This window comes from Capra hircus, chromosome 2, assembly GCF_001704415.2.
Source record: "Capra hircus breed San Clemente chromosome 2, ASM170441v1, whole genome shotgun sequence".
Lineage (NCBI taxonomy): Eukaryota > Metazoa > Chordata > Mammalia > Artiodactyla > Bovidae > Capra > Capra hircus.
Genome location: NC_030809.1, coordinates 25,124,542 through 25,150,316, shown reverse-complemented (window position 1 = coordinate 25,150,316; position 25,775 = coordinate 25,124,542). Strand labels below are relative to the sequence as shown.

Genomic DNA, 25,775 nt, shown 5'->3' with positions numbered 1-25,775 from the left:
TTTCCTTTTGGCAGCTCCTTCTTTTCCTCCTCTTCCAAGTCAAGTTAACTTATGCTGAAGAGCTTGAGTTTAAAATGATGGGTTTCACATCTCTCACATTGTGATTATTGAAAGCTAAAGTGAAGTGAAAGGCGCTCAGTTGTATCCAACTCTTTTGAGACTCCAGGGACTGTATAGTCCATGGAATTCTCCAGGCCATAATACTGGAGTGGGTAGCCTTTCCCTTCTCCAGAGGATGTTCCCAACCCAGGGATCAAACCCACATCTCCCACATTGCACGAGGATTCTTTACCAGCTGAGCCACAAGGGAAGCCCTTATTGAAAGCTAGCTGGCTGATATCTATATTACAAAGCAGATCTAGCATTTTATGTTTAAATTGTGCCTATAACCTAGTGTCTAACTGCAGTAGAGTCTTGGGTATTATAAAGGGTTTCATAAATTGGTTAAGAGGCAGTTGTGTGATAACATGTCAAAAAGCAGTGGTGTCTCTTTGGATGTGGGCAGACTGCCATCTGGCTGTGTCACAGGGGAGTCCAAGACATGGTAAGAGCCTCTCCCAGCCCTGATTCACAGCCCCCAGACTGGGGTCAATTTTAGTGCCAAAAGATGACTTTTAATGTGATTATCTTCTAATCCTCTGTTTAAACCACTACCACCTTTCACTTCAAAAGGTTGTCTTGCCTGTTAAGTTGGTTCTTGCTTGAGATTAATGAGTCTTGAAAAGTATTCAACAAAGGCTGGATTGTAACTTGCAGTGAATGAAATGGAATTAGGAGTCAGAGGTTCTGACCAGTCCCTCTGAAGTAGAATCTTGTAATTTAGCCTTGGTTAAATATTAAGTAAATGTCTCTAGAGGGTTTGTTATGCAAACTGTATTGGTTCACTTTTCGCAATGAGGAAATGTTTTGGTTTTAGTGTAGGTTTAAAAGAAAAAACAACTTGAAAACCTGGACTCAACAGATTCGGATCTAATTATCATCGTCATTACCTGAAAAATGATCTGCCCCCCTCCCCTTCTGATGATGACTGGAGAATGTGACCATATTCTTCTCGAGCTCATCTGCCACCCCACCCCTGAAACAGGAGGGAAGTGTGGAGGGCACAACCTTTAAAAGAATGACATAGCCATTTCGTTGTGGATTTAGTAGCTTTTCATGACTCTCTTGCTTCCCTATGGAGTGTAGCCCTCCAGGCTCCTCTGGCGATGAGATTTCCCAGGCAAGAATACTGGTTGTTGTTGTTGTTCACTTGCTAGGTTGTGTTTGACTGTGACCTCATGGACTGCAGCATGCCCGGCTCCCCTGTCCTTTACCATCTCCCGGAGTTTGCTCAAACTCACGGCCATTGTGTCGATGATGCCATCCAACCATCTCATCCTCTGTCATCCCCTTTTTCTCCTGCCTTCAATCTTTCCTAGCATCAGAGTCTTTTCCAGTGAGTTGGCTCTTCACATCAGGTGGCCAAAGTATTGGAGATTCAGCATCAGTCTTTCCAATGAATATTCAGGGTTGATTTTCTTTAGGTTTGACTGGTTTGATCTCCTTGTAGTCCAAGGGACTCACAAAAGAGTCTTCTCCAACACTGCAGTTCAAAAGCATCAATTCTTCAGCAGGACACTGGAGTGGGCTGCCATTTTCTTCTGTAGGGGATCTTCCAACAAAGGGATAGAATTTGTGTGTCTCCTGCGTGGCAGGCACATTTTTTACCACTGAGCCACCTGGGAAGCCCTGACATGGCCATGCTGCTGCTGCTGCTGCTAAGTCGCTTCACTCGTGTCCGACTCTGTGCAACCCCATAGACAGCAGCCCATCAGGCTCCACCGTCCCTGGGATTCTCCAGGCAAGAACACTGGAGTGGGTTGCCATTTCCTTCTCCAATGCAGGAAAGTGAAAAGTAAAAGTGAAGTTGCTCAGTCGTGTCCGACTCTTAGCGACCCCATGGACTGCAGCCCACCAGGCTCCTCCGTCCATGGGATTTTCCAGGCAAGAGTACTGGAGTGGGGTGCCATTGCCTTCTCCGACATGGCCATAGGACATGAAAAAAACTGGTTAGAGCCAACTAGGTACAAGATGGCAGGAACTTAGACCTCTAGTGGACCTTGAGCCTCATTATACTATCATTGTAATATGTTAGTGTGGCATGCTGCTGTCCATGGGGTCACAAAGAGTCGGACATGACTAAGCGACCGAACAGCGAAATATATTAGCATCTAAACAACACATCCACCAGCGCCAAGACATTTCTGAGGCTAGGCCATACATAGAAGACCAGAAAATGGGAGGTGGTCTGGAAATCCCAGGCCCTTCCCTGAAATGGTTGGAATATTTCAACTATTAGCTCCCACTCATTATTCTATGAAATTACCTAGCCCATAAAAACTAACTGCCCCGTATTTCAGGGCCTCTCTTCTAAGTTGGCCCACACTCTGTGGAGTGTGCTCTCTCTGAATAAATCCACTTCTTTCCTTTCTCTCTCACTGATACCCTTCTGTGACCAGACATCAAAAACCTGAGTGTCATTAAGTCCTGAGACCAGGTCTATGATCTCAATTAAAGGACTGTAGGTTCAAGTCCTATCTGAATTTCAGTTTTCACCTCCACTGCTGTCTCTCTTTTCAACCTAAGACTTGAAATGCTGATTTTTGGATAGGGTTTGATTGAGCAAATTGTAATCCTCCCGCAAAGAGACCAGCACCCCCTACTCTTCACCCCTAAGCATCACTTCTAAATGCTTCACTTTATCTCCTGGATGTGTGATTACTTTCCAGCTTAGCTAGGTATGAAACTGTTTGAAGCCTGGAGGGCAGGATATCTTTAAGGATGAACTTAGTTTAGATCCGCTAAGACAACGCAGAAAAAATTAAACATTTCATTTCAGAGTTTGGATATGCAGTTAGTTCTTCTCCCCTCCTTTTGGTTTTATCATAGCTTTAAGTGTCTTACCAAGAAAAACAGCCTTTGCCATGTTGTATCCAGACCTTGAGCCATGGAGCCTCCAGTAGGACAGGGTCTCAGGAGGTCACCTTCTGAATTCAGCTGGCTTCTGGGACCAGGCCCAAAGCTGCCCTTCCCTATTTCCCGCAGGGGATCCATCCCTAAGGGCCTTTCTTTACAAAGCACCCTTTTGGCTGGATCTGTCCCAGAGCCTCTCCCATTTATTTGTAAAACAAAACGGAAGAAAAATGAGCTAATCAATAGGCCACAGGGGCCTTTCTTTCAGAGGAAATTTTGAAGTAAAAACAATGTTCTCTCTTTTTTTTTCAATCAATCAATCCTGTTTGCAAAGCTGCCTTCTTAAATGGGTAAGATTCTCACAGCCACTGCTCAAGAGCCTCCTCTATTCGCCAGTTACTTACCCAGTTCACAGGTGAGAAAACCCAAGGGAACACATCCAGTAAGTGGAATACATGTCTATCTCCCCACCCCATCCATTCCTTTCCACTGCAGCATTTTGCCTCAAATGGCTAAATTCTACTTCCCCTCCGAGCTCCATCCAGTTATTCACAGGGTGCTTGGCCTATTTGGTTGGAAGGCTCCATATATCTTCCTGTTAGCAAGTGCCTTCCACGTGCAGCAGATACACGTCCCAGGTTCCTCAGACATTGGCCTCCCAATTCTCTGTGTGGTGATCCCTTCAGTCCCCCCCTTTCTTTTCAGACTGTGTGTCCCAGACTCTGTACTCTCCATAAGAGGCCGGGGCATTCCAGGGTCCTGGGAGGGGAGAAGGGCTTTGGGACCGTGGTTGGGGGCAGGGAATAGAGAAGGTCTGAGGAGGCAGCCTGCTGTCCCCTCAGGCTTGTGGTGCCGCGACAAACACTCTACTTCCTGATTGTATTTGGCACTACAGCCAAGTGGAAAAGGAGGATTGAGGCTAAGACTGGCCTTTGTCCCACAAGGAGATGGGGATTTGACTCCCCTTTGCCTCAGGAGCCTCCGGTGGAGGAGGGAGGAGCCCTGCACCCCTCAGCAACTCTCCCACAGGATTAGAAGTATCTTCTAGGCCGAGAAAGGAAAGAAAAGGTTTTTTTCTAATCAGCCGAGTGCTCTTCCAGTTTACAGCTGGAGAGGCCATACTGTATTTTGGCCTCCGGAATGTTCTGGAAGCTTAGGGTACTAGACCAACCCAGTCTTGTTAAACATAATGGCAGTTGGCTCTCGTCTTCCCTCTCCTTTCTCCAGTGTGGCCCTGGGGCTTCCGCGGATGTACCCTTCATAGCCACTTCTCCTCAGTGCAGCCAACAGCCTTGACCTCTGTTCCTTTCCTCCCAGGCCCAGCTGCCACCAGACGCCAGTCAGGCTCTGTTGTGCCAGTGGCCTCAGTGGGCTCGTTGGCCAGGAGGCATTGTGTCTGCTTGGGGGGGAGTTGGGCCTCAGCTAATTGAGGGTTAATCTGGGAAACTGAGGCTTCCTGGGAAGACTCTGACCCAGGGTGCCCTCTCTGGTCTCTTGCATCCTACAGTGGGTCCTGGCCGCCACCCGGGGCCTAGCCCCAGTGCTCTCCCTGTTGGATTGAGTCCAATTCCTTTGTCCTTATTGTGTCCTCTATGAGGCGGAGTGAATGTGTCATTTTCAAAGTGCCACAACCTAACTGTTTATGAATAAATAGCAGTGTGGAATTCATGAACGTAAATTGCACATGGCTGTGTGCAGAGCCTCTGTGCCAGCCTTCGAGACGATGACAGCTCTCTGTGAGCTGAAGTCAGTAACTGTGTCCTGTCTGGGTGCTGAACACAGGGCCGTGGACCCTATAAATGTTGGGGAGTGAGGTATCGTAGGTGGCTGAGTGGTAAAGAATCTGCTTGCCAATCTCACTGGAGATTCGGGTTAAATCCCTGGGTTGGGAAGATCTCCTGGACTAGGAAATGGCAGCCATGGACAGAGGAGCCTGGTGATCTGCAGTCCCTGGTGTCTCAAAGAGTTGGACACGACTGAGCGACTTCACCTTCACTTGCATGTATTGGAGAAGGAAATGGCAACCTACTCCAGTGTTCTTGCCTGGAGAATCCCAGGGACAGTGGAGCCTGGTGGGCTGCCGTCTATGGGGTCGCACAGAGTCAAACATGACTGACACAACATAGCAGCAGCAGCAGCTCTTTGCACCAGGTAGCAAAGTATTGGAGCCTTAGCATCAGTCCTTGCAATGAATATTCAGGATTGATTTCTTCTAGGATTGACTGGTCTGATCTCCTTGTTATCCAAGGGACACTCAAGAGTCTTCTCCAGTCCCACAGTTGGAAAGCATCAGTCCTTTGATGCTCAGTCTCTCTTCTGGTCCAAAAGTGGGAGCACAACATGGAAGGCCCGACAAGCTGACGTAGCCAGTAGGGAGCAGACTCAGGATCTAAACTCTTGAATATCTTATTCCAGAATCCTGGCTATAAACCACTGCTCTCACTAACCTTTTCCCTTGATAGTGTTAAATGCAGTCGGGCTTTTCTGTTTATTAAATGTGCACAATTAGTTTGATTTTTTCATTTTACAAGTATGAACCATACTAATAAAAAATTGAGCAAAGAAGAAAAAGTTCCCTAGATCCTCATTTATTGATTTAAGGGTGAGTCCCCCTTTCCTTCTATTTTGTCTGCCGCTTGTCTGTCTTTATACGCTCTTTGATCACAGGATACAGTTAATCTGCTATTTTGTGGTAAATGGTTTGATTTTACACTAACCACGTCTTGGGGTTCATGGTGCATACCTAAAAAAAAAAAAAGGAATGAGATGGGATGACTCACTAAGCTTTTAACCTAAAAGAAATCATTCAATCTTAATTCCTTTAAGAATTAGAAAACTTGGATTCTAATCCAAGTGAGAATTGCTCCACCTCTATTTTACTTAGCATACACTTTAGTAAAATAGAGGGAGGTATTTTGGTTGGAGTCAAGGCCAAGCTAGAATGGGCTCATAACTACTGACTGTTCCAGATGGGCATGTAATTAGTCCAGAGTTTGTTAATAATTAGCCTAGTGATGTTTATTTCTGGGTTCAGTTCGACCACCTCTGAAATGTGGAGTTGAGCAAAATGATCACAGGGTCCTTCTCATTTTGAAAGTGTCACAGTTATAAAAATAATAATGGTGATGCGTGTTTTAGTTATGATATTCTGTCTTTTTAAATCATATGTTCTGGCTTCAACAATGCATCTGGCCCAATACAGCTTCCCCCAGGTGACTGCCACACGTGCCTTGACTGGGTTTGCTCCTGGTGAAGGTGAAGTCGCTCAGTCGTGTCCGATTCTTTGCGACCCCGTGGACTGTAGCCTACCAGGCTCCTCCATCCATGGGATTCTCCAGGCAAGAATACTGGAGTGGGTTGCCATTTCCTTCTCCAGGGGATCTTCCCGACCCAGGGATCAAACCCAGGTCTCCCGCATTGGAGGCAGACGCTTTAACCTCTAAGCCACCAGGGATCCTAGGGTCCCTCTAAGGAACAATAGCGATTCTCTGAAAAAAGTTCTGAGACCCTTTGTTGGACCCAATGGATCTGAGTCACCAGGAATCACTTGGCCCTGGAAGTGAAAACCAAGTGATAGTCAGGTTTGCTGAAGGTTTAGTCATCTTAGGCCAGGCACAAACAATGGCAAACATCAAGCACACAGTCTTGCTCTGAGCTTGTGTCTGTGTGTGTGTGAGAACACATAACAATCCATTGTTTGCATTGCATATGCTCTGATTTAACTAGAAAAAGATGTTATGTTTTTGTTGCTCTGAAAATTAAATTTCTTCTGGCATTCACGGGCACTGAAATCAGAAGGGAAAAAAAGTTTTGTTCAATTTGAAAGTGTTTTTGAAATACGTTAGCATTTCGACTCTAGGGAATGGGAAACGACATTCTGAAGGTTTTTCCAAACGCATGAACTTGGAAATTAGCAACTGAGAAGCAGTAAGCTGACTTCCTTTTAACCTAACACTGATCAACAAAGGCCAAATGAGCAAAATAAAATAACTGATTTCTTTATTAGGCCATAACAGAAGGTTCAGTCAAAGGAGAAAATAAAACTCTGAATTGAATACTAAGGCTAGGATGCATGGCACACCTGTGTGCAGGCTGCCCTGCCCCCATGGGAGCCCCTCCCAGCCCAGCCACACCCCCAACCAGAACTTCTTAAACCTGGGCTATTTGAGATAAAGGTTGAGCAATTTTCTGCATTTGTCTACATAATTGGGGAAAATATTTAGAAAGAATGGATACAGGGGGGCTGGAATGAACGGCTCCACTTTTCTTTAGCCAACGAAGACCACAACAGGGTCGTTTCTTGAGAATTCATTAAAAAAAAAAAGGAATGGGGCTCATTCACTGGGGTAAGCATTCCACACAAGCTGAGTGTTCTTTGAGGCTTTTGCCCTTTGGGGACCGGATTCAGAAATTCAAACCTGAATTTGTACTGTAGGAAAGCTTTTCAAGTGTATAAGTCTGGGTTTTATGCTTAAAAAAAAAAAAAAAGTCTGCTAATCTACAAAGAATGCTAGACTTTTTTCCCCTACAGGGCAATCAAAAGGGTGTGTCTTTAACACAAAAAGGATTAAAATCACTATTACTCTGTCAAGAGACTGAGTTTCAGAAAACCAGGTGCCTGTCTTTATTTAAAACATCTCAGCTGCCTAAAATGATGTGTTAAGCTGTTATCTAGCTCTCTCATGGATGCTAATTTTGTATAACTTTATATGTATTCATGAAGTATATGTTTTAAGGAAAATTCATAAAATAGGCATAAAGCCACCTAGAGCCTTTTCGGTGTGTTACCGTTAAGATAAAGATATAAAAAGCTATGTATAGGATCAGCCCTGGTTTAGAAATTATGTTTGCTAAGTAGAACAGTTTTTCTGAAGGAAATTCTCCTAGAAAACCCAAGGTGAAGGGACTCCCAAATCAAACCTGTGCAGGCATGCTTAGTCAGTTCTGTTGTGTCCAACTCTTTGTGACCCCCATGTACTGCAGGTCAACAGGCTGCTCTGCTCTGTCCACGGGATTCTCCAGGCAAGAGTACTGGAGTGGGGTGCCGTTTCCTTCTCCAGGGGTTCTTCCCAACCCAGGGATCAAACCCATGTCTGTTTACATCTCCTGCATTAGCAGGCCAGAGAAGGCAATGGCACTCCACTCCAGTACTCTTGCCTGGAGAATCCCATGGACGGAGGAGCCTGGTAGGCTGCAGTCCATGGGGTCGCTAGGAGTTGAACACAACTGAGCGACTTCACTTTCACTTCTCACTTTCATGCATTGGAGAAGGAAATGGCAACCCATTCCAGTTTTCTTGCCTGGAGAATCCCAGGGACAGGGGAGCCTGGTGGGCTGCCATCTATGGGGTCGCACAGAGTCGGACACAACTGAAGCGACAGCAGCAGCAGCAGCATTAACAGGCAGATTCTTTAGCACCACCTGGAAACCCCAAAATCAAACCCAGACAAGGTTGAATACTCTTTTGTGGTCACCTGGACAGCTTTCATCCTTTGCAGGCTGGAATTCTGATACCTGTATTTAAACACTGAACGCTGATCCAAGCAAGAAGACAAGCATAGTAATCTCTTGAAGGTGACTCTTATATCATCTTATGAATCCTGTATTTTTACAGATTTAAACTCAAATTTTATAGTTTTCTCTTTGATGGTCTTATAACCATGAGCCTACTTCATTAATTCCCACCAGTAATGTAATATCTCATCCCTAAACTGTGTAGGTGATGCTGAAAGCTCTGACTCTGCAGTGGTGCTGAATGGACTCTTGGGGACAGCTTTTTGGGTGAAGTAGGAAAGAACTGTCTTACCAGGTAGAGCTCCTGCCCCCCAAAACTGTGTCCTAACCCAAGGAGGATTTGGTGAGGCATCTTATAACAATGGTTTGAGGGTGGGATTGCTGATAAGAATTAGGGTATGTGCAGGGTCTTTAATCTGGTTTTAGGTAGTCTAATGAGTTTCTGAGGTTGCTTTAATCTGGCCTCAGGTGGTCTCTTGAAGAGCTTTTCTGGTTTCCTTAACATGTTGTTAGGACCAAACTGAAGCCAGGACAGGCTCTAAGGGGCAGGCTAGGCCTGAGGTTTAGTCTCTAGGAAAGCTAAGGCACTGGGAACTCCTGCAGGCAGTGTAGCTCGACCAATCAGAAAAAAATCCCCGTAGCCCCCCGCCCGCACCAGACCTGAGCCAATCCAGATAGGGATGCGAGGTTTAAAAGTCCCGCTCATATGGTTTAACCAATCAGCTATGCTGTTACAGGAACAAAGAACCATCTGTATAAAAGTAGATGTGATTCAGAGCTCGAGGCTCTCGTCAAGACTCCACTGTGCTGGATGAGACTTGAGCCCTAGGTCGAGTTAGCAATAAACCCCTTTATGCTTTTGCATTGCTGTGGATGTCTTATTCTCTCAGTTTTGGGGACTCAGACACTGGGCATAACAATAGTATGAAGAATGCTAATATCTTCATTTGTTGGCATTTTTAGTTTTGTAGGCTCAAATATATTGTTACATGTATTCCTTTAGCAGGAACCAGGACCCTGCCCCTGGTTTCACTGTATGATTATACAGAGGAAGTGAGAAATAGATTTAAGGGACAAGATCTGACGGACAGAGTGCCTGATAAACTATGGACAGAGGTTCGTGACATTCAACAGGGAGACAGGGAACAAGACCATCCCCAAGAAAAAGAAATGCAAAAAAGCAAAATGGCTGTCTGAGGTGTTACAAATAGCTGTGAAAAGAAGAAAAGTGAAAAGCAAAGGAGAAAAGGAAAGATATATCCATTTGAATGCACAGTTCCAAAGAAAAGCAAGGAGAGATAAGAAAGGCTTCCTCAGTGATCAGTGCAAAGAAATAGAGGAAAATAATATAATGGAAAAGACTAGAGACCTCTTCAAGAAAATTAGAGATACCAAGGGAACATTTCATGCAAAGATGGGCTTGATAAAGGACAGAAATGGTAGGGACCTAAGAGAAGCAGAAGATATTAAGAAGAGGTGGCAAGAATACACAGAAGAACAGTACAAACAACATCTTCATGACCCAGATAATCACGATGGTGTGATCACTCACCTAGAGCCAGACAGCCTGGAATGTGAAGTCAAGTGGGCCTTAGGAAGCATCACTACAAACAAAACTAGTGGATGTAATGGAATTCCAGCTGAGCTATTTCAAATCCTAAAAGATGATGCTGTGAAAGTGCTGCACTCAAAATGCCAGCAAATTTGGAAACCTCAGCAGTGGCCATGGACTAGAAATGTCAGTTTTCACTCCAATCCCAAAGAAAGGCAATGCCAAAGAATGCTCAAACTACTGCACAATTGCACTCATCTCACACAGTAGCAAGGTAATATTCAAAATTCTCCAAGCCAGGCTTCAGCAATATGTGAACCATGAACTTCCAGATGTTCAAGCTGGTTTTAGAAAAGGCAGAGGAACCAGAGATCAAATTGCGAACATTCGCGGAGTCATCGAAAAAGCAAGAGTTCCAGAAAAAACATTGATTTCTGCTTTATTGACTATACCAGAGCCTTTGACCATGTAGATCACAATTCTGTGGACAATTCTGAAAGAGATGGGAATACCAGACCACCTGACCTGCCTCTTGAGAAACCTGTATGCAGGTCAGGAAGGAACAGTTAGAACTGGACATGGAACAACAGACTGGTTCCAAAAATGAAAAGGAGTACGTCAAGGCTGTATACTGTCACCCTGCTTATTTAACTTATATGCAGAGTACATCATGAGAAACGCTGGGCTGGAAGAAGCACAAGCTGGAATCAAGATTGCTGGGAGAAATATCAGTAACCTCAGATATGCGATGACACCACCCTTATGGCAGAAAGTGAAGAAGAACTAAAGAGCCTCTTGATTAAAGAGGAGAGTGAAAAAGTTGGCTTAAAGCTCAACATTCAGAAAACTAAGATCATGGCATCTGGTCCTATCACTTCATGGCAAATAGATGGGGAAACAGTGGGAACAGTGGCTGACTTTATTTTTGGAGGGTCCAAAATCACTGCGGATGGTGATTGCAGCCATGAAATTAAAAGATGCTTACTCCTTGGAAGGAAAGTTATGACCAGCCTAGACAGCCTATTAAAAACCAGAGACATTACTTTGTCAGCAAAGGTCTGTCTAGTCAAAGCTGTGGTTTTTCTAGTAGTCATGTATGGATGTGAGAGTTGGACTGTAAAGAAAGCTGAGTGCCAAAGAATTGATGCTCTTGAACTGTGGTGTTGGAGAAGACTCTTGAGAGTCCCTTGGACTGCAAGGAGATCCAACCAGTCCATCCTAAAGATCAGTCCTGGTTGTTCATTGGAAGGACTGATGCTGAAGCTGAAACTCCAATGCTTTGGCCACCTGATGCGAAGAGCTGACTCATTTGAAAAGACTGTGATACTGGGAAAGATTGAGGGCAGGAGGAGAAGGGGATGACAGAGGATGAGATGGTTGGATGGCATCACCAACTCAGTGGACATGAGTTTGGGTGAACTCCAGGAATTGGTTATGGACAGTGAGGCCTGGCGTGCTGCGATTCATGGGGTTGCAGAGAGTCAGACACAACTGAATGACTGAACTGAACTGAGCTGAAGGACTGTGCCCCAAGACTGCACTATTGTTCCTTGGCCGCTCCTCTCTTGTCTCTGTATCCCCTCCCTTCCCTGGTTAGCAATGGTTTGAACCTGCTCTTTGGAACTCTAGGAAGGTCTTGGAGGGTAAACAGAAAGGTACCTGCACCCAGAAGCCCCACAGGGTCCTGCTTGTTTTCATAAGTGTACCACAGCCCAAGAGTGAAAAAAGTTAAATGATGTGAACATGTTCTTGCCTCTTAAAATGATGAAGTGCTATGAGAGTGTATGTGGTCTCCTGCCAGCTCTCCTTTCTACTCTAAGAATAGCTGGACATAAACTCTATAGAAGTAAGTTCTGTAGCATATCTGTAGCTAAAATGTGATGTCAGGAGCATGTTAAAAAGAAGTTCCAGAGTCATTGTTTCTAAAATAATGTTTTAAAAAAGCATACAACTCCACAGATGGCTAAGCCCTTCCAAGCATATTCTTATCTCAATCCAGCAGCATTTTGTGATATTAATGCCTACATTTACATAAGATGAAACTGAGGATGAGATATTAATATCACCCAGATCTCATTTTCACTCCAGCCCTCTTCTTACTTCATTGTACTGTGTCAAGCTTAATATAAAGGTTCTTTAAGAATCAAATGAAGAATCTTCGAAAAGAGTCCAACAAGCTAGAAATTAAAGGATTTAAACGTTCAATAAAGACTGGACAACTTGTGTGTGTGTTGCGGGGGTGGGGGGGGGGGGCGTGTTCTTTTAAAGGAAAGTTTGTCCCTTTCCACTCAGTGCTAGCAGTCTTGGCTTCAGTTTCTGTCAGCTTCTCAGAAAGCTCCTGAAGCCCCTACTCAGCTGGCCCTTGTTGACTGGAAAAAAAAGTAAAACAAAACCTACAGTGTGAGAGTTGTGAATTAAGTTATATTTTGGGCAGAATAAGGACTGTAGTCCAGGAGATGCCGTTTCAGATAACTCTGAGAAACTGTTCCAAAAAGGCATGGGGGGAGTCAGTTTACATGTGATTTTAGTAAAGAGGGAATACATGCAATCAGACTCATAGTTTTTGTAAGTTTTTGCTAATCTCTAGGCACAAGGAGCAGATATCACTATGAAGAATTTTAGTCCTTTCTAGATACAAGGAGATGCAAGAATTGGGCTCATAAAATATTCTCCTAAAAATATCTATCTGAAGACCTGTCAGTTTTCCCAGAGCACTGAGTGCCTCCTTCCTGATCTCCACCCTGGACTCCTTTCAGGGATGTTGAAGGTCAGCAGCTGCAGTGAAGAAGTGGATGGCAAGTGCCAATTTGCAGGTGACACCTTCAACCTAAGAGATGCGGATGGTCTGAGAGCATAAAGGGGTTTGCCAGAGTTTATCTTAAAATACTAATCTATATTTTCTTCTGCAAATAAAAACCTGATTAGATAAATCCCTAAATACACTGCTGGCTGAAAAATGAAAGAAGGTGATCCTATTGAATTCTACCTGAGCCCTATGCTCCTGGAAAACAGAAACCATGAAGATAATCCACTCACCCTTTTGTGTTCTAGGAATGATTTACTACAAGGAACCATCCTACTCCGGATGACTTAGACAAGGCTCACAGCCCCACCCCCACCTTGTTTACCTGTAACAAGGCTGGTCATGACCCCTCTAGTTCCCATTCTTTGATTATAAATGGTTTTAACTCCATCCCCACTGGCCTATCTGGTCAAAATACCTGCTACCTTGACTTGATCAAACTTGAGTTGAGCTTTTCTCCATGGCTGGACCCTGAATTTTGACTCATCTCATACCAGCCAGCACACAGCCCCTCCTGAGGATAAGCTGACCACAGGATAAACAAGGCTCTGATCCACTGCCCTGTCCACCTCCCCACACCCAGAGAACACCTTTGCAGTACTGATCATCCCTCTGGATGAAAGAAAAGCCCTTTTCTGCCTGGTCTTTGAACACTCACAGATGTTACAATCAGAGAGATCTTCCAGTCCTTTCATTTAAAAGCTGTCCTTGCCTAAATCCAGATTTGTTTTTCATTTGATAAAGACAATAGAAAGAGAATTCAACCCTGAAGTCCCTCAATGTGCTGTCCTATAGTTCTCACTTTCCAAGATCATTTTGGCAAAATGTGCTTAGTGTCTACTCCCTCTTATGCAACATACAATCTTTTGTATTGCTGAATAGCTTTTAGGAAAGCATTTGAATTCTTCCTCTAACCAAAGCAGCATATAAACATTAAAGAAAATGAGAAGAAGCAGTTATTTTGCTTAGGCTAGTATTTCACATACACTTGAGACTAGATTGCTGTTCAAACACAAAGTGATTTCCTAACTTTATTATTATAGCTCCAAATCACAAATGCTAGAGAGAGCTACATTCAAATGTAACTACAAAAACACCTTCCACTCCTCAGTATTAAATTATTTCTATTGTCTCTCGCTTTATATGGGGGCTTCTTTGGTGACTCAAATGGTAGAGAATCTGCCTACCATTTGGGAGACCCAGGTTTGATCCTTGGGCCAGGAAGATCCCCTGGAGAAGGGCATGGCTACCAACTCCAGTATTCTTGCCTGGAGAATCCCATGGACAGAAGATTTGCTTTATATAAACTTCAGGATTGGCTTTCCCAGCATTAACTAGAATTTGCTGTATGGTATCTCCTTCTCTTGCCTGGAAAATCCCATGGACGGAGGAGCCTGGTAGGCTGCAGTCCATGGGGTCGAGAAGAGTTGGACACGACTGAGTGACTTCACTTTCACTTTTCACTTTCATGCATTGGAGAAAGAAATGGCAACCCACTCCAGTGTTCTTGCCTGGAGAATCCCAGGGACGAGGGAGCCTGGTGGGCTGCCGTGTATGGGGTCGCACAGAGTCGGACATGACTGAACGACTTAGCAGCAGCAGCAGCATCTTCTCAGCTGTGTCCAGGTAGTCAATCACCTTGTTTTGGTACTATTTCAAAAGAATAAATACTCCACAAAAAATATAGGTTTTAAGGAATGCTATATCATTTTAAAGTAATGTATGGAAAGTCGGTTTTAATTCTATTAGGACATCTAGGCTATTGATTAACTGTATCAAATATGTGTTCTACTGTATGTGCCAGTTAATTCAAGGGCCGTAATTTAGCCAGTTGTATGATGAGGTCTGTAGTAAGGAGGCATACAATATTTTTTTAGCCCTAGATATTCTAGTATGTAACTTAGAAATTATATACTAGGATTTACATAGTATTAAAGAAGTTGTCACATAATTTTTTGTTTGTTTGTTTGTTGGCTACACAACATGGCACGCAGGATCTTAGTTCCCTAACTGAGAATTAAACTCTAGCTCCCTGCAGTGGAAACCTGGAGTCTTAACCACTGGACCAGCAGAGAAGTCCCATCCTATAAAATTTTACCTCCTAAGATTCTTAATTTTCTCCTAGAGTGCTGGCTACAGGCTGTAAAGTCCGAAGTTGTTTATCAATAGAAGTGGCATTTTTTCTCTTATTTTTTTCTTGAGCTTGGTAGATACCAAAAGCAGGACTTTTAAGCTGAAACATCTAAATGATCTTCCTTCACAGGGGAAAATATAAAACAGAAAAGCTACAAAGTAAAGACAGTCAACTTAAAACCATTCCTGTTCATGAGGTCTTCACTTCTCAGATGGGCTAGTGAGCGGAGTCTCATTCTCCAGGGAGCCCCAGTGTGTCCTTTTATTCATTTAGTAAAGATTTTGGGACTCTACTGGGCACTTGTAATTTTACATTTCCTACAATTTTGGAAATATTCCCTCACTTCGAGCGTATATCATCTTTATTTTGCCTGCTCATGTTAACCATCTAATGAATCTCCTTACAGCAATTCTTATGACCTTCAAATCCATCCACCCCACAGCATATTGTTGTTGTTCAGTCACTCAGTTGTGTCTGACTCTTTGTGATCCCATGCACTGCAGCTTGCCAGGCTTCCCTGTCCTTCACCACCTCCCAGAGCTTGCTGAAACTCATGGCCATCGAGTTGGTGATGCCATCTAATCATCTTATCCTCTGTTGTCCCCTTGTCCTCCTGCCTTCAATCTTTCCCAGCATCAGGGTCTTTTTCAATGAGTCAGTTCTTCACTTCAGGTGGCCAAAGTATTGGAGCTTTAGCATCAGTCCTTCCAATGAATATTCAGGATTGATTTCCTTTAGGATTGACTGGTTTGATGTCCAAGGGACTCTCAAGAGCCTTCTCCAACACCACAGTTCAAAAGCATCTATTCTTTGGCACTCGGCCTTTTTTATGGTCCAACTCTCACATCCAGACATGACTACTGGAAAAACCATAGCTTTGACTATACGGACCTTTGTTGGAAAAGTAACATCTGCTTTTTAACACACGGTCTACGTTTGTCATTGCTTCTCTTCCAAGGAGCAAGCGTCTTTTAATTTCATGGCTGCAGTCACTATCTGCAGTGAAGTCTGTTACTGTTCCCTTGTTTCCCCATCTAATTTGCATGAAGTGATGGGACCGGATGCTAGCATGTAGAATGACCTATCTCGGGAGCCCAGTGGTGCATCATTTAGCTCTCTGGTCTTATATAGAGTGACCTATCTCAGGTGCAAATATGACAATGGTCCACTGTTTAGAACATATTAATGTCCAAGCACCTTAAAATAATTGGGCTTCTGCCCAAATCTCTACCTTTAACCTTCCCCCAATCTATTCTCTTCTCTGGAATCACAGAACTATCTACTGATGACCCCCACATCCACCCCAGGTCCTGCCCTGCAGACACACGCACACTTGACTTTATCCTTCCTTCTACTGTTGCCCCTGCTATCAGCTTCAAGTCTCACCACACGCATTGTCTCTAGAAAACCTTGAACCTGTATTGTCCACTTGTGTGCTCAGTCGTGTCTGATCCTGCGACCCCATGGACTGTAGCCCGCCAGACTCCTCTGTCCTTTGGATTCTCCAGGCAAGGATACTAGAGTGGGTTGCCATTTCCTCCTCCAGGGAATCTTCCCTACTGAGGATCAAACCTGCGTCTCCTGCATTAGCAGGCGGATTCTTTACCACTGCGTCATTCTCTGCTAGCTGGTTCTTTATTATTCCTTGAACTTGGCATGTAGTAGCAGCTCAATATGTAATTATTGAATAAAATAAGTAAAGATTCATAATTCTATGAAGAGGATTTCAGAGCTGTCCCCCTTGAGGGGACAGATGTAAAGAAGTAATTACAATTCAGGGTACTAAAGATACATTAGAAATATCTATAAAGTGCTAAGAGAGCATCCTAGAGATGTTTTTAAAATGAAATTGTTGGTCTTCCCTGGTGGTAATCCACCTGCCAATGCAGGGGACATGGGTTCGATCCCTGGTCTGAGAAGATCCCATATGTTTCAGGGCAACTAAGGTTGTATGCCACAACTACTAAACCCTTGCTTTAGAGCCCATGCTCTGCAACAAGCGAAGCTACCACAATGGGTGATCTGTGATCACTGCAACTAGAGGAAGCCTGTACACAGCAATGAAGAACCAGCACAGCCAAAAATAGAAATAAAATTAATTTTTAAAAAGTAGTTGTTTCCCATCCTGAGTCATTCTGCAAGGCCCTGATGGACAATCAGGACCCAAATTTGGTCAATATATCAAGGCCTGTTCTGTAAGCAAGTAGTAATTCTATGTTTTATGTTTCTCCAATGCAAAGGGGTCTTTGAACCAGAAGCCAGATTTTATTTGCCTTTTTAAAAGAGCCTCAGATTTCTTTCTCACCTTGTGATTGGTAAGCAACAATTTATTTTGTCGTTCATTCATTCACTTGGAAAACATCCAGCAAGATCGATTATGAAATACTATGCTAAGTCCTAAGGATTAAGCAGTGAACAAGACAAACTCCATCCTACTGTCCTGGAGTTTACTTGTAGGCAAAAGAGAGTAATAAGTCAAAATAGAAATAGAAGATTGTACAATTATTGTTTACAGCATGATCAGGGTGAGAACAGAGACCTACTTTAGAAATGTTGTTCAAGAAGGAGCATTTGGTGGTAGTTTCACTTAAGTCTTATAGTATGAGACAGAGCCAGACAGGTGGAGAAAAAAGCCCAGGGGAGAGAGCTCCAGGCTGAGATAGGTGGAGAGGGCAAAGTTCCAAAACTGAGTCAGAACCAGGCACTGTCCCAGACTCTGGGCCAAGCATCCCCGTGTGGGTGGGGATGGAGCTGATAAATCAAAATTTATAGTCTAAGTGCAGGCAGAGTAGAGTTCTGTGAAGAAAAATAAAAGCAGGGTATGCAGACTGGTGCCAGGCAGCTGTCTTAGGTCAGGTGGTCAGGAAAAACCTTCCCATGGAGGTGGCTTTTGGACACACGGCTGATTTTACTTACAATTTACTCACATTGAAATTGTTTATGGCAAATCTAGAATGTTCAAAATTATCAACAGTCTTTGTAACTAATTTCTGTATTCATTTGGAAACCAATATTCCCAACAAGTCTATATGGTAAACAAGCCTTCTAAAAAGACAGCTGGATTTTAAGTGGAAAGACACCTTTGAGGTGGTCTTTTCTAACTTTAAAACCAAACTTTTCCTGTGATTCAAATCTGGTTATTGTTCTTCAGTCACTAAGTTGCTTCCTACTCTTTGTGACCTCATGAACTGTAGCACACCAGGCTTCCCTGTCGTTCAATATCTCCCAGAGTTTGCCCACACTCATGGCCATTGAGTCAATGATGATATCCAACCATCTCATCCTCTGCCGCCCTCTTCTCTTGCCCTCAATCTTTCCCAGCATCAGGGTCTTTTCCAATGAGTCAGCTCTTTACATCAGGTGGCCAAAGTATTAGAACTTCAGCTTTACATCAGTCTTTCCAATGAATATTCAGGGTTGATTTCCTTTAGGATTGACTAATTTGACCTCCTTGCTGTCCAAGGGACTCTCAAGAGTCTTCTCCAGCGCCACAGTTTGAAAGCATCAATTCTTCTGTGCTCAGCCTTCTTTATGGTCTAACTGTCACATCCATACATGACTACTGGAAAAACCATAGCTTTGACTATACAGATCTTTGTCAGCAAAGTGATATCTCTACTTTTTAATACTCTATCTAGGTTTGTCATAGCTTTTCTTCCAAGATGCAAGTGCCTTTAAATGTCATGGCTGCAGTCACTGTCTGCAGTGATTTTGGAGCTCAAGAAAATAAACTCTGTCACTGTTTCCACTTTCTCCCCATCTGTTTGCCATGAAGTGATGGGACTGGATGCCATGATCTCTGTTTTTTGAATGTTGAGTTTTAAGCTTGCTTTTCACTCTCTTCTTTCACTCTCATTAAGAGGCTCTTTAGATTCTCTTCACTCTCTACCATTAGAGTGGTATCATCTGAATATCTGAGGTTGTTTATTTCTCCCATCAATCTTGATTCCAGCTTGAGCTTCATCCAGCCCAGCATTTCACATGATATACTCTGCCTGTAAATTGAAAAAGCAGGGTGACAGTGTACAGTCTTGTTATACTCCTTTCCCAATTTTGAACTAGTCTATTGTTCCATGTTCAGTTCTGTTCCTCTTTGACCTGCATACAGGTTTCTCAGGAGACAGGTAAAGTGGTCTGGTATTCTCATTTCTTTAAGAATTTCCACACAGTCAAAGGCTTTGGCATAGTCAGTGAAGCAGAAGTAGATTTTTTTTTTTTCTTTTGGAATTCCCTTGCTTTCTCTATGATCCCACAAATTTTGGCAATTTGATCTCTGGTTCCTCTGCCTTTTAAAAATTCAGCATGTATATCTCGAAATTCTTTGTTTATGTACTATTGAACTATCCTAGCTTGTAGGATTTTTGAGTATTACCTTACTAACATGTGAAATGAGTGCAATTGTACGGTAGTTTGAACGTTCTTTGGCATTGTCTTTCTTTGGGATTGGAATGAAAACTGACCATTGGCACCTCATCAAAGAGTTCTGTAAAAATTGTGGCATTGCTCATCATCCTAAGGACCCCAGCCTGATGGTGGAATGTAGAAATTGCAGAGAGGAAAGGACTCTGAGGGGAAAGCATAGATGTGCCTGTCAGCCTGGAAGGCTGAGGCTGGCCTTCTCAAGTAGAGCTTCTCTCATTACAAAGGGTCACAGGGAGGTTATAGCCCCAGTTATAGTCCTGTTGGGGAGGTACTGACTGTGTGATCAACAGCCCCTTTTACTAGCTAGAGTTAATCACTCACTGACCGGCTGGTAAATCAATGGTGCCCTGCTCTCTCCCCCTCCGCCTCTCCTATGTCCATCCAGCCTCCTTCCTTCACTCCCTGCAGTGAACAGGCGTCAGGAAGGGAGTTCTCTGGGATGCTTGTCTAGTCCTGCTCAAAGACTGGCTCTACAGGAGGACAGTCATCTAACTCCAGGGGAGGAGAACCCATTCTTCTCTGCCTGGGAGAAACCTTGTAATGAAGGCATCCTGCTAAGGATGAAGAGGAAGCAGCAAAAGGAGGGGGAGGAGTGGGGGTGGGGGGGATGGGAGAATGGAGGATGGATGGGGTGTGTTTAAAGGGACAGAGGAGGGGAAGACAGTCTTTTGGAGGAAAGACATCATTGCAGCCAAATGAAAAACTTGATTTTTGCAGATGATGGGCTAGAAAATGTCTACACGTCAAAGGCACTGTAATCTTAGTTCTTAGACTATTTTCATTTCAGGAGGTGGTGAGTTACATTTTTGAGCTCTAGAAGTTAATGTCAGTAAGTTTATTCCAAGCAGGCCCTGTCATAGGACTTACTAGACTAGTGGCCTCTTGGCAGAGAGGCCAAGGAACCAGGCTGCTGGTGACCTGGACCAGAGCTGAGCATGGTAAGCTCTCACCTTGGGCCTGACTAGATGTACGTCCAAACCTTGCTTGTCAAAAAGGTGTGACCAGCTAGTGGAATTAAATCTCAAGGTCAAGAGAACTGTTCATTCAGGCACTCTGACTGAGCGGTTTCAGTTGTGAGATGTGAGAGCCTTCACCTGAACTTTAGGGCCATAAAAAGAGACTATTCACAGGGTTTGTACATTTCCTAGGAGGTTAAATCTCAGACCAGGGCCTGTTACTTTCCCAAGTGAGACGTGAAGCTGGGGCTTCTGATGGCAGTGATGTGTGTTCAGGGGAGCAGTGCTGCCATCACAGCGTGGATCCTTAATTTTACAAGAATGTCCCTGATTTCCATTCTGACAGAAGAGAGGTGATAACCAGGAGAAGTTGAGGGCAGAACAGTGAGGAATGTCCGGGACACTGATGAACATCTAGTGGATTGAGGGTGTTGTAGAGATAGTATATTCAGGTCTCTTGAGGTTAATATTTTTACTTTCTTATTATTATTATTATTTTTTTTATTGCACTGCGTCTTCACTGCTATGCTCGGGTTTTCTCTAATTTCAGCAAGGAGGGGCTCCTCTCTGCTTGTGCATGGGCTTCTCATTGCGGTGGCTTCTCTTGTGGTGCACAGGCCCTAGAGCACACCAGCTTCAGTAGCTGTGGCACACAGGCTCAGTTGCTTTGTGGCATGTGGGATCTTCCCAGACCAGGGATTGAACCTTTGTCCCCTGCACTGCAAGGCAGATTCTTAACCACTGGACCACCAGGGAAGTAAAAATATTTATTTAAATGCACCTATGTCTTCTAGCTGCGTGATGCAAACTCTTAGTTGCACCATATGGGATGTAGTTCTTTGACCAGGGATCGAACCCAGGACCTCTGCATTGGATAGTCACTGGACCACCAGGGTAGTCCCAGGTCTCTTGACTTTGGCTCAACCAACTTTGGCACACAAGGTTGATAGCCACTCCCTCTGCACAGTCATTATGTCGACAGTCATTCAGAATGAGTAGGAAATTGGCTTTGCCCAGTGTTGATAGCCCAGCTCGTGACGTCAACCTGAGAATGGAAATAGGTGTTGTGTAAAGAAATATGAGAGTCTGCTTGGCTGTTCCCCTGGTGAGTTGAGTAGATGCATATCCAGGGCGCCTTCACCGAAAGTGGACATCATCTGCGTGGTCATAAGTGAATTTTCTTTCCTACATCCTGTGATTATGGCTCCCGTAATTTTGTTAGCCTGCATATTGAGTTTTTATTCTTATGCATTTCCTTAGCTCTCCATTTCCTCCCCACCCTCTTAACTGGTAATTTCGTTTGCTGTATGACAGAGCATCTCATCATGAAATGGTGCTTCTCCTCCCCCCAACATGTGTGCAGATGTTTCTAGCACAAGGAAATGCAGCCAGCAATACCAGCCTTTAGAAACAAAGAATTCTCCAGCTAGACTGGAGAATTTGGGGTGTGAAGGGGACCAAATCCAGGGAAACAGTAGGTCTGACATTGCTTTCACAACGAAAAATGGTTTTACTTCCTTAGGGCTATAGCAAGCGTTGTGTATCAGCACCACAAATTCAGATTCGTTTCTGTGCAGTACAGCTGACTGGTCACAAAGAAGGCAGGCCACAGAGATGTGGTTGATGGTCATTCAGAACTTGGGTGGATACAGTGGTGTGACTTGACTCTGGAGTCTTAAAATCCCTTTAGACATAAATCTTTTTAATTTCTTCTTAGTGACCACCCACACACACACCCAATCTTTCCTAAATTCTACAAGATTGTAAACTGGAGACAAAGGTGAAATGAACTCTGACAGAACATGTAAGGAAAGCCTGTGATAAACTAGGTGTGGAATGTCAATGTTGTTGTTAGTTTCTAAGTTGTGTCTGACTCTTTTGAGATACCATGGACTGTAACCAGCCAGGCTTCTCTGTCCATGCGATTTCCCAGGCAGGAATATTGGAGTGGGTTGTCATTTCCTTTTCCTGGGGATCTTCCCAACCCAGGAATCGAACCCATGTCTCCTACATTGGCAAGCGGGTTGTTTATCGCTGAACCACCAGGGAAACCCAGAATGTCAGTGACCATTAGCCTAATGTTAGGTTCATGGTTCATCAGGTCATCATGATCAGTGCTCCAGCCTCACACCACGTCCAGAGGCTCTTATACACAAATGCTTCCGTAGAAATACAAGCAAGTGCAGTGAGGTCACATTTTCTGTTGTCTCAGGGTAATTCAAGCCTAGACATTCTCTAGGGCAATTGTGTTTCAGGGTATAATAAGCTAGAATCTCGTTTTAATGTTACCTATGCTGGGGAAGATTGAAGGCAAAAGGAGAAGGGGGCAGCAGAGGATGAGATGGTTAGATAGCATCACCAACTCAATGGAGATGAATCTGAGTGAACTCCAGGAGGGAGTAAAGGGCAGGGGAGCCTGGCATACTGCAGTCCATGGGATCGCAAAGAGTTGGACACAACTTTGTGACTGAACAACAACATGCTTTTTCCAACAGAATTTTTTTTTTTCCAGAAAATTATGAGACACATTACAAAAACCCAGATAGTATAGTCTACAGAGCTGTTTTTATTTTGTCATGGGTTTAGGTTTTTAATGATGGTGGAGGTGGGAAGGACAGGTTTAAAAAAATGTTTTGTTTTTATGACCAGCATTTTTAAGACAATTGCTGTCTCAGTCTTTATGGGGAAATACAAGTTTTCTTGGGTAGCATTAGAATGACCCGAGCTTTAGAAAAGGTCTGGACAGCTGTTCTTTATGCCATACTCATAATTTCCCTTTGGTGAGGCACAGATAGGTTCATTCATAGAACATGGGTGATAAAATGGGGGCACATTTGTAAAATATGAATCAAATAGGGTTATTGGTCTAGAATTGCTCGATTAGGTTTTTTGTTTTTTTTTTTAAATCACCAGGAATCAGGATATGCACATGAAAATGTCTTGGGAAAATTTCCAGGTTATAAATTTATTATTTAAGTTTCACCTACCAGTATCATCATCTTATTACACCTATGCAAAAAAATAAGAGAGCGACTTCCCAGGAAGGGTCCTTTGAAGGTGGAGAATAGCACTTTTCTGAATTACTGCCAAAGCATAGCTCATATTTGCTTTATAACATGTATCATACATAGGCTGCTGTTAGCAATGTTGGTTTTTAACATCTAAATGGGTCCCAAGCTGATGTATGTATAAGCAAGTGAGGATTTAGATAAAGGGAGCAGCAGCTCATTATTAATGCATGTGTGGAAGAGCTCTAGCTTGCTGTTGCTAAAGATGGGAGTGCTGGGGAGAATGATAGCTCATTGTGGAAGCTAATATTAGAAATGGTTAGTATTACAAATGGTACCACTACTGACAAAGGATTTACTCTGTTTAAGTACTGTCTTTGGAGACGTCTTCGATTACAGAGTTGAATTGCCTTTTACAAACATGGATAGAAAGGAGTAAAGAGTTGAAATGCCCTGTCTTATTTTGAAGCTTGATATGAAATGATATATAAGTGACTTATTTCTAGTTGAAGAAAATATGCCCATTCAAGGGATAGCACTCATAACATCCTTTTGCCCTAATCACCTGCTCTGGAACATTCTGCTCTGGGGAGACATATGGAAATTTTGAAATTTTACGACTCTGGTAAAAAGAGTCTGTTCAGACTACATATCCCATTTAAAAAAAAAAAAAAAAAACAAGAGAAAAGATAGACAAGAGAGAGGATGAGAATCAAGAGCAAGGTTGATTCATGAGGGATGGTCAGGAGTTCCTTCTATTATAGCAACAACTATGTAGTAAAATGGTATTGAATTATACATTTTATTAAATATATATGAAATATTTCAAATGTACTATAAGCATACTGAAATAATATAAATAATAGGACTGAAATGATATAAATAGGAGAAGGCTGGTTGTGAGTTGTTGTTTCATTGTAAGTGTTAGGAGCACAGATTTATATTGGTTTGCCTGCCTTCAACACTCAAGTCTGTCCACCTTCAAGAGAGATGTGAGGCCAACTTTTGAGGGGCTTTTCCTCTGGAAGGTGGCAGAGGGCTCACCCCCTAGCTGTTTCAAATCAGTGTGTAAATTGCAGACCACCAGTGTTTTTTCTTGTTTAATTTTGGGGGGATTTTGGTGACTATAATGTATTATAATGTCAGTGATTATGATGTCCATTTTATGTCCCCATGGGTTTTATGTCCTCATCTGTGCCCCAACTGTATACAGTGTAGATCTTATTGTTGGTACCCATGATGTACAACAAAGGAAGACTCTCAAGTCCCCTACTTTTCACCAGTTCTGGATGATACCTGTATAGAAAGGATGGAAGATTCTCAGGATATTGGGGGTAGAATTGGGGCAAGGATTCTGCAGTAGCTGAGGGGCTCTCTCTATCTCATGCCTTTGCCAAGGAGGATAGACCAGGATTCAGATTCCTTCGAGTCCACATGAACCATAAAACCCTACACACATTTGCTCTGGTCCGATTCATGGTCATAACAAAAAATGTTTGATGATGTGGTTGTTGAGGACGATACCCACCCCAGCATCCAAAGTGCGATAGTAGTTGTCATGGAGGCAACCAGTTGACCCTGCATGTGGCCCAAGATGCTTTTCTGGGGCCTTGGACTCTCGCTTCATTGACTTCCTTTCTTTGTTGGTTTTAATTTATTATGTATTTATTTGGGTGTATTGGGTCTTTGTTGCTGTGAGTTGCTCTTCTCTAGTTTCAGCATGTGGGCTTCTCACTGCAGTGGCTTCTCTTGTTGGGGACCATGGGCTCTAGGGCGCTCGGACTGCAGTAGCTGCAGCATGCAGGCTCAGTAGTAGTGCATGGGCTTAGTTGCATGTGGGATCTTCCTGGACCAGGGAAGAAACCTGTGTCTCCTGCATGGGCAGAAGAATTCTTAGCCACTGTACCGCAAGGAAGCCCTTCATTGACTTCTTGATGTTATTGTACGTGGCAATACATCGCCAGTGAAAAAGTGAAAGTGTTAGTCACTTGTGTCTGACTCTTTGCGATTCCATGGGTTGTAGCCAACCAGGCTCCTCTGTCCGTGGAATTCTCCAGGCAAGAATATGGGATTGGGTTGCCATTTCCTACTCCAGGGGATCTTCCCAATCTAGGGATCGAACCCAGGTCTCCCGCATCGCAGGCAGATTCTTTACCTACTGAGCCACCGGGGAAGCTCACACATCTCCAGATAGCAAGTCAAATCCAGAACAAATCAAATCTTCCAGAAGCCTGTCACCCCAAGAGCCTAGTTCATGAAATGAGTTTTTTTCATTTTTTTCTTAAAATATATACATCTTGGTTTTAGTGTGTACCTGTAAAATATAACAATCAGATCATGTTTTCTTGAGTGTTTCACTGAAAAGGAGTGAACCAGTTTGAAGACCAACGTTAAAGTGATAATAAAATGAGTGGTCCATGGATATAACAGAATC

At 43.5% G+C, this 25,775-nt stretch overlaps 1 protein-coding gene across 1 annotated transcript in view; it reads left to right on the top strand.

The window, feature by feature from the left end:
- The window catches only part of SGPP2 (sphingosine-1-phosphate phosphatase 2), a 155,099-nt gene that overhangs the window by 64,269 nt on the left and 65,055 nt on the right, over window positions 1-25,775 (top strand). The gene's annotated exons all lie outside the window — the stretch shown is intronic.